Consider the following 10308-nt stretch of genomic DNA (forward strand, 5'->3'; position numbering starts at 1 on the left):
CAGCATTTTATTGTCCTCCAGCTTCCATCCATGGAGGTTGATTGAAAGGATTCCCTATAGCCAGTGTGTACGCTACAGGAGAATTGTTTCTGAAGAACATTAATATTTGCAAAAAACCTCTTAGCTACGAGATACATTTTTGCAGAGGATCAGAAAAACATTGAGACAGCAGCTCATAAAACAGGAACAGTCACCAGACAGTCATTCCTTACCCCGAAGATTAAACACACTAAATCCAACTTGTTATATGTGACCACATACTCTCAACAGATCAATAAGATCAGACATATCCTAAAAGAACGCTGGAAATTGTTATAGCTAGACCTGACTTTAAAACACATTTTTCCAGATGTACGTACATTTGCCTACCACAAGAGCAACTCAATCAGGGACAGTTTGATCAGGGCTGATATTAATTCCCAAAGAACATTAAGGGGTCGATTCATGGAGCAAACGTGCGCCGAAAATCCCAGCGCAAGCAGGCGCAAGATAGCGCAAGCGCGGGAAACGCAGCGCACGCGCACGTGTGTGATTCAAGGAAGACGCTGCGCGTGTTTCCCGCTGTCCGTGCGCCCAATCCAGCCATGGCGCACGCAGGCATACACGGCGTGCGCTACGTGCACAGCAAAAGCGCACATAGCGCTGCGCACACAACCAAAGTGGGCGGAACAGTAGGCGTAACACACGGAATGGGGAATAACGCGTGAAAAAGAAGGCGTAACTGGGGAAGTACTGCAGGGAACTACACGGAACGCCCACACGCACGCGAACAACCCGTATTCATGGATTCGAATACGGGAAACCCGCGCTCGGCAAAAGACGCACACAGGCGTCAACGCGTCCGCCACACGAAGGCAGGCGGAAGCGTCCCCGCGCACAGTATAAAAGTGCGCGCAAACAACAAACACGTATATACAGCTACGATGAATGCCCCATTTGTCGCAGCACTGATCGTGGGACACCGCAGGAGGAGGAGAATAGCCTGGGCATGCATTTTCGCACCACGGACAAGCCTTTTTGGGATGCCTGACGACCAGGTCTATGGCAGGTATAGGTTTCCACCCCACATCATCCTAGACCTGGTCAGGGAGTGGGAAGATGACCTTACATCCCCCACCCTTTGCTCCCAAGCATTGAGCCCCTTGGAGAAGCTGCTCAATGTCCTGCATTTTTTGGCCACTGGGTCATTTCAGCGGACTACTGCCATAGTGGGGGGGGTCTCACAGGCCACGCAGTCACGCTGCCTACACCAGGTACTGGCAATCATGACAGCGCGCCCCTCAGTCCGCAGGCACATATACATGCCCAGAACACCCGCAGAAAGGCAGGCCGTTGTCCTGGATTTTTTCAGGGTGGCACACTTCCCCAAAGTGCTCGGTGCCATAGATTGCACCCATGTGGTCCTACGTCCACCTAGGGCCACTGAGCACATCTACCGAAACCGCAAGCACTGGCATTCCATCAATGTACAGGTGGTATGCGATGCAAAGGGAATCATCACCTCTGTCTATGCAAACTACCCTGGCTCCACCCATGACAGTTTCATATACAGAATGTCCGCCCTGAGCCGGGCCCTGGAAGCTGGGCAGCATGGCGACACATGGCCCCTAGGTGAGTACAAATGCCCTTGCACATGCATGCATGTCAAACACACACAAACACAAATAAACAAACCCCAATAATCACAACCATTTACACCTCCCCAGGGGACAGTGCCTACCCTCTGAGCAACCACATGATGACGCCAATCCGGAACCCCACCACACCACCCCAGGTAAGATACAACGCCGCCCATATTGCAACCAGGGCCATAGTGGAGCGCACATTCGTCGTGCTCAAGTCACGTTTCCGCTCCCTTGACCGCTCTGGCGGGCAGCTACTCTATGCACCACCAGTAGTGTGCAGGATCATTGTGGCAGCATGTGTCCTGCACAATGTTGCAACACGGCAGGGCGTCCCGGTGGACATGGTGGTGCCCCCACATCCCCAACCACAGGCACAGGTGCTGCCCATGGGAAGGGACAGGGCACGTGGCGAGGATGCCCGGACCCAGCTTGTGGCCACATTTTTCACCTAAACTCCCACCCCTGCGGAGTGCACACAGGCCTGGCACATACCAGGTGACAATCGATGATGACAAAGAGACAGTCAACTGTCACAACCCTACCACCCTGAGATAGTTGCCATGGAAGTGCCACATTGTCTGCATCCCTAGCTACTTAAACACAAGCTATCCTGTGTGACCAAAAGGCACACATATGACATGACATAATATGGCCTATACACAAGTATTTCAAGGTGCGACGAGGCAGGGAGGGGGGAACAAGGGAAGACAGACAACGGTACTACTGGGCCAGGTGTCATTTAGATTGTGCAAGTGCAGGGGTAGGGGAAAGGGAAAAGTGCAAGGGGAAGGGGTGGGGGGGAGTGCAGTACAGGGTAAGTAGACCAAAAAACAAATACATAGGCCAGCTGGTGGCAACTGCAAAGGTAAGTGCAGACAAGTGCTGGGAAGGGGGGGCTGTAGGGATAGAGAGACAGTACCGCAGTGCAGGGGTTGCCAGGGAGGCAGGGCAAGTGGAGAGTGGCTGGGCCAGGGACCGAGGTCGGTGAGAGTGGCCCAGTTGCAGATCCAGTGCAGTTCCAGTGAAGAATTTTGCAAGGGAGAGGCAGAGAGAAAGCAGAAGCAAAGAGGAAGGTCTTGAGGTGCTTCCCAAACCGGAGATGGTTCTCCTCAAGTTCCAGTGAGGCAGGAAGGCTGTTCCAGAGGGAGGGCCCTGCCGCGGAGAGAGATCTACCCCCAGCTAGTTGCTTTGAGAAGCGGATGACCCTGACATGCAAGGTGTGAATCACACACACCTGCAAAACAGGCCATGGCCATCACTGTTATGTCACTCAAACCCTCCCAAACCACAACATGACATGGCAAGCAATACCCATACACCAACACAGTAACAATAAGGTACACATTGCCATGTCCAAAATGTACAGTGGCATCAGACAATGATGCCTGACCTGGAATCAGATGAAATGACTGACCAACAACCTCCCACCCAAAATAAGTCATTTCCAAATGCATTACAAGAGTTGTAGACGTAACATAACAATGAATGCCTGTCTACATGCACATTGTGCATTGCAAAATCAACACTGCAGCTTCTGTGTGCTGTGTCCTACTCCTGCAACACACTGCTCAGCGCACAGCACAGTGAACAGCCATTGTGTGTGATGCACACCCTGAGCATCACATCTAAGCGACAGACCCCATCAAAAAGCAAATTAGGCATGTACAGGATCCATAATTGGTCACAGAACATGTGCTGCAGGGACACAGTGGGCACCAGAAGGCAAACATGTACACGTGGATATGCAAGGGTGGTAGTACATGTAGTGCATCAGAGTGCAAGTGTGTGGATCAGCAAGGACATGCACTCAACATATGCATGTGCAATCAAGTGACCATCAGTGTTCTCTACGCATCACATGTGAACATTCACTATGTGTACAACCCAGCATGTCAAACCACAACTATCCCCTTGCACCTGAAAGGTAAACACAACACACGAACAGGCATTGATCAGCAGAACACAACATGTACATAGGATACCACCATTACAATGTCAGGGTTCCCATCACACTGCAGGGCAAGGCAACTATCAACAACAACCCCCCCCCTCCCTCACAAATGACCATGAGCCACTGAACAACTGCACCTGGGTCATGGAGCCTTCAACCCTCAATTCCACCTGGCCACAGGATCACCTTTTCCCTTCGTCACCATCTCCCACCTTGTGTGTAAAAAGGTGCCTGCACCCTCAGAATCCACACTCATTTCCAAAATCACAAAATCCAAGGCATAAAAACGAACCAGAACACCCTCCAGTAGATGACTTGATGTAGCAGTACCTCACAAAGGCCAAGTACTACCACAATGATGCAACAACCAAGGTAGCACAGTAAAACAATGTCACAACAGGATGTGAACCATGTGTGGTACATAACATAGAATGATGCACCATGAACGGATGTGTACTGTCACAGGTCCCGTGTACAGGCGCGGGAGTGTCACGAAACAACCACCCCCACCGAGTCCCGGGTGCCTGCAAGGTCAAACTCACACAGGCCCCTGAGACCCTGGTGGGGAAGGAGGTTCAGGGATATGCAGTCGGGTGAGGTGTTGGCACACTGGATAACTGGAATGAGTGGCAGGAGAGGGGAGGAGGAATGACACATGAAAGTAGGGAATGCATGAAAATGTACTACCTGCATGAACACATACACAATCCAAACAAGCTTGGACATCATTGTCATGGCCTTCTGTAGTCCAGGCTTAGGAGTGGCACGAACCAACCACCCCCTCTAGGGTTTTGGCGCCTGCAAGTTTGGGGCTTACACAGGCATCCGCAACCCCAGCGGGGAAAGAGGGTTAGGGAATGTTGCTTGGATAGGTACGGGAAGCAGGAACACCGGGTAGAGGGCACAGGGTTCAAAATTGCATAGGATTCTGGGTGATCAGGGGGAAAAAACATACCAAATTGAATTACACATTCATCCATGCATTAGTGCACCCCCCAGCAAGCCTATGCAGAGCAGTTTGAAAGAAAAACAACAAGACACTTAGCTCTGGTTTTGAGTGCTGGCCTCCTGCCTGCACACTCTCAGGTCCGGTTACAGGAGCACTGCAATGCTGCAAAGAGAGCCACAGTCAACAACCTGTACGTGCCAATTACACAAAAACACACCACCAAACATGCCCCATAGCAACAAACTACTCTACAAACAGATAATCTGGTGTAGATGCTTCGTACCCATATATAACATTACCCCTGTGATGGGTCATACACAGTCAATGCAGTAAGTCAGCCGCCGGTGGGTGCGTGGCAAATGGAACACCAATGTGTCACAATTCACACAACATGCAATGTTCCCTGGGTAAGCAGACATACCCATATAGAAAGCCATGACTTCAGAGCAAGTTGTGTACCACCATGACCGAAACAAAGTTGGCAGTGCATTTATCATAATGTACATGGAAATGAAATGCACTGCACCCGAGTATGTCACTTGCTGTATGTCTCTGTGAGCTGCCCCATTCCATGTCTCGAAAGGCTACATGGTTGATACAAGTGCCTCGATGGGCCTTGGTGTACCGGAGGGTATGTGCCACTGCCCCTGCAGGTGTCCCAGACAACCTTATAATCAACAGCCATCAGTCCACCAACACATCTGAGCTGCATTGTGTGCTTCAACACCAATATTCGTCCAAGCTCACCCTCAGTGCTGTGACTAAGCCTGCATGTGCAACTCGCCTGGTGCAAGCTTTGCTGTGTTGTGGCCCCCCTGTGCTGCTCACCTTGCCTGGAGTTCCTTGGAACACGTCAGCAGTTCTAGGATGTAGGTCTGCACTCCCTGTGCCTCTGCTTGTGCACACATGTGCATGTGGGCACCAACAAACGTGTCCAGAATTCCGTCGTCCAATGGGCCATGTCTGGTGGCAAAGGTGCTCTGGAGGCTCATCCCCCTGCAGAAAGGGCATGAAACACATGATTAATGCTTCAAAGTCATATGTGTGTGTCTCTTCAGGCATCTCATTACTTGACCATGTCAGAGAGTCACATCATAAATCACACCATCAGTCCGTCTTTCACATCCAAAGTGTGGAACACTATCTACAGCATGAATTGCAACAAGCACGTGTACAGTAAAGATAAGAAACATACTACACAATGCATAGCAATGAATGTACACATTAATCATGAAACACCCCATCTAGCAAAAGCTGAACAGTGGACAATAACACCAAAATCATCCCCACTAGGGGTGTAACCACAAATCACACAGCACCAGACATGCCACAGATATGACAGTCCAAAGCGCTTGTGCAAAAGGTTGTGACACCGAACCATCCTTGCGAGCCCATGGATAAGGGAGGCAGGAGTGGCATATGTGAGTCAAGGACCCCAAGCAGCAAACACATACACAAGACAAGCCTGAAGGGCCCAGCTGGAACAGACAGTGGATGCCTTCAAAAGCCACAAAACACCGCACCGTCACATGAAAGCACAATAGACAAGCAATTTTAAACTATATTAACTAATTACACTAACTATGGAAAACCTACATTACCTAATTAAACTAACTATCAAACAGAAACTTAACTAACTAAACTAAAAGAAAAATCAAAAATGGCCACATACGACCCGGGGGGGAGGGGAGGCACCCAGGAGGGGGGAGGTACAGGGTGCTGCTCAACATCCACATGTGATGATGCTGAGCCAAAAAAAAAACCTCCATGGGCTCAACGCCTGCACAGTCCGACCTATGTGGGAGATAGATGGTCGTCCGAGTCTGGCTCATCCTGTAAAGGAGGACGTGGCACAGTAGCCTGGCCACGCCTAGCCGCAGCTTGCCCCTCATCGGCAGCAAGTCTGCCGGACGGGTGAGCCTGGTTCTGTGTGGCGATGTGACGTAGGTCTGCATCCAGAACCTCACGTGATACACGTGCTTCCTCTTGCAAGGTAGCACGTGTAACACAGAGTTCCTCCTGCAAGGCCTGGCTGGACAACCGCTGTACCTCCCGGCATGCCTGTAGCTCATCCGAGATGGTACGTTCAAGCTGTGCAAACCTCTCCTCTGCCCGCTGCCTCTGGGACATCAAAAGGATACCCAGAGTGGATTTGAGGGAAGCATACTCCTCCCTCAGGGCATCCATGTGCGCCTCTGCGTGAGCAGTAATTGCTTGACGCAGATATGACATTTCAGCCTGGCATGCCCTGTCTGAGGCCGCCATGCCCAGCCTGAGCGAGCGGGCCGTGGACTGTGCCGCCTGCTGCTGGAGAAGCACCTGCCTAGCAGGGGGGAGCACCGATCGGGCCACACGCTCCATGCTCTCAGCGATGTTCTCCATTGCTGCCCCCTGCCGTTCTGAATTGGCAGTCATGTCTTGCTCCCACTCAGTATACTGTGGTGGCGCGCGGCGACCGCGTTGCCGGGCTTGACCCCTGCGGGACCCAAGGACCGGGGGTCCTCGCTGCGTTGGCACCGCCCGCGGCTGCACAACTACATGCCCCCGTCGACGTGATGTCCCAGGCACATCAGTGACTGGTGTGGAGGGTGACCCTGCGTCCCGATCCACCACGGGCGGAGGAACCAAGACTGTCTGATCCCTCAGTGCTGGTGTTGCACACAGAGGAGTGTCCACATCAGAATCACTCACCCCTGACACATGGACTTGATGCTCATCCAACTCAACATGGACGTCAGAGTCGTCATCAAGGCTGGACTCATAGGCAGCCAGAGACAAGATGGACTGTAGCACTTGGGGGTTTTCGTGGCCTACCACCCCACGACCCCCACTAGTGCCGGGTTGATGTAGTGGTAACAAACCTGTGTCTGGCATGACAACACCATCCTCCACCTCCATTGCGTCATCGCCTGAAAAATAGAGAGAAAAAAGGTCACTACACATGTCAGAAGCACACAACACACACACACACCGACAGCAAACGCATCAGGCAGACATGTGACACACAACATATAACCTGGCATGCATGCTGGGTCAACTTTGAATTGCTTCTGTTATCAGACCTGTTGAAAGGTGGCAGTTTCCATGGAAGTGGGTCTATGCAGTGCAGAAAATGTGTACGCCACTCACTACCTACATGTACAAGGACTCCATGGTGTGTGCCAGGAAATGTGAAGGCAGTGCAATGTCAAATTCAGACATCACGTGCATTGTGCATTCAATGTGTACCATATCTAGAAGCCAAGTACCCCTCCACCCCAGTACCAAAGCAGGGATGCCTAGCATGGTATCAAAAGGCTGACCATACACCTGTGTATTGACAGGCAGTGTTGACTGGCATCAACAGCTTAATGTGATTCAAGTGGCAACACTGCAAATGATGCTGGGACAGTAAGCAGGACACATGATGAAAACTCTGGATGCCGCCCATGTGTGAAGAAGACACAACAATAGTTGGTCAGAGTCATTGGCCATTGAACAGGCTGAGGCCTGTGAGCCACACAGATTGTCTGACCCTAAACATGTGTGCAACGCAGGACTGAGCCACAGTTGACATGGGAAGGCTGATGAGATGGCAGGCAATGTATGTAACCAAGGACTTGTATTACAGTGATCATCCAGTCAAGGACACATAGGGGCATGCGTGCAATGCATATGGAGCATGAATGGGCACTCATGTCCCTGCGGGACATCTGACCTATGCACAGTACAAATGAGATACCCTGCATCAAGTACTAAGGCTGTACCACACGGCATATGTCTGGCAGATTCTACGCTGGAAGTTAGCATCTACACAGGATGCATGAACAAGAAAGTACACATTGGCAAGATTGAAGAACACCAGTGCAAAGGTGGAACTGGGGTGCAGAGTGGCAGAGGAGGGGCAAGGGAGCATGCCTACATGGAGTCCCCGCATGCAGGCAGAGGAGACATGCATGACGGAAGCATTGCATTACTTACACATCAGAACCATGTACACGTCACATGTAGTGGCAATCATGCACAACACATCCCACAAGTGAAACACACACGTCCTCAACAAACACGCATCAACACTCACTGGACTGGGCATCAAAGTCCAGCATCTCTCCCACTCCTTCGACCAATTCAGGTGGTATGAACTCCGCAACGAGTGCCTCATGCGGAGTGAGCTCTTCCTCCTCTGGTGCAGGCCCACCGCCAGTCACCAGAGTCAAGTTATAATTAGAGGCACGCTTAGCCTTAGTGCTGCGTTTGATGTCATTCCAACGCTTTTTGCACTCTTGCGCCATGCGCACCTCATGGCCAAATGAACTGACATGTTCCGCAACATGCTTCCAGTGGGTGTCACGTTGGGCAGTCGTAGTCTGACTATTGGCACCCACTAGCATGTCACGGCTGTGGCCCCGCACGTAGTCCACGAGGAAGTCCAGTTCCTGCTTGCAGAAAGGCTTCTTCCTCGATGTGCAGGAGGTCGTGGCTGTGTGTGGGGTCCCAGCCTGTGCTGCAGGTGCAACCTTCCTCCTCTTGGACTGTGGCGCAGACCCTGGCTGGCTAATGCCGCCCTGACCAGTATGGCCAGTGGGTTCGGTGGATTGAGCCAAGGGAGTGGCAGGTGGAGGGACGACCAAAGGCCTGACTTGTGTCAGTGGCAGCTGGGTGCCCACTAATGGACCCTGCGCAGCAACATCAGCTGTGGCAGGGTCATTGACCGCAACGGTCCTGGTTGGCAGACTCACAACCGGGGTGTTGTTGGGTGCATCTGCCCCTGCACTTGCCAACACCCGGCTGTTCGGGGCAGCAGATGACATGACTGCCCCAGGGACACGTGTCTTGGTCTGAGCAGCCCGGCCTGCCCCTATGGTTTCCCTCCTGGCCTGTTGGAGATCTACCAAGGGCTCCTCAAGTGTCAACGCAGCCTGCGCTGGCAGACCCTGAGCCTGGGTGGCGGTGTCCACAGTTGCACCTGCAGCTACCACTACCCTTGGGCCCGTGGCAGTCGATGGAACGGACTGCCGGGTCACACGGGCGCCAGTGCCAGATGCAGAAGCTGCATCCCCCGCAACCACAGGGGGTGGTGGCATGACTGCACCGACACATGGCACAACATTGTGCTCAAGTGGGGCACCCCTGCCTCTTCCCCCTCTGTGGCCGCCCTGGACACCCTGGAGTCCCCCTGCTCCCTAGTCACCACGGCCACGTCCCCGACCACGCCCGCCACGAGGAGGACGCCCAGCTGAGGCGCCCCTCACCTTTGGTGGCCTCCCAACCATGGCACAGATGTAGTAGTGCCGGCACAGATGGAGTGGTGCCAATGGGAGGTGTACACCACAATTGACCTGGGCAATTGGGGTGAAGGGAGTGGGAAGCAAGATGTTAACAGCCCCCCTGCACCTGCAAGGCTGTATGTGACCCCAGTGATGTAGTGACGGGTCACGCAACGCTCAGGTACCCCAAAACTGCAGTAAAACCGTGCACGCAACCCTGCAGCCTACGTGCGTGGATTCAACCTCCCGCAGTACGCGGTGGCACCCAGTAACATGAATAACGCATACGCGTGGGACACGCAGGCTACTATGACATCGAAAATGGGTGCGATACACTGGGGCACCCGCAGTGGGAAAAAGAGCGTGTGCGACTCACCGTCTGTCTAGCGCGATGCAGAAAAACATGCGTAGCCAATACCCCCGCCAAAAAAAGAGATACGTCCTTGATAGCTGTGAAGTTGTGATGGCGCGCGAAACAACAGGAAGCACCAACACACGTCGGTCTCCACGAAAGGCACGTACAGCGAACTGCTGGGC

The sequence above is a fragment of the Ambystoma mexicanum genome, chromosome 12 (genome assembly GCF_040938575.1).
Source record: "Ambystoma mexicanum isolate Mex_15411 chromosome 12, UKY_AmexF1_1, whole genome shotgun sequence".
NCBI classification, from domain to species: Eukaryota; Metazoa; Chordata; class Amphibia; order Caudata; family Ambystomatidae; genus Ambystoma; species Ambystoma mexicanum.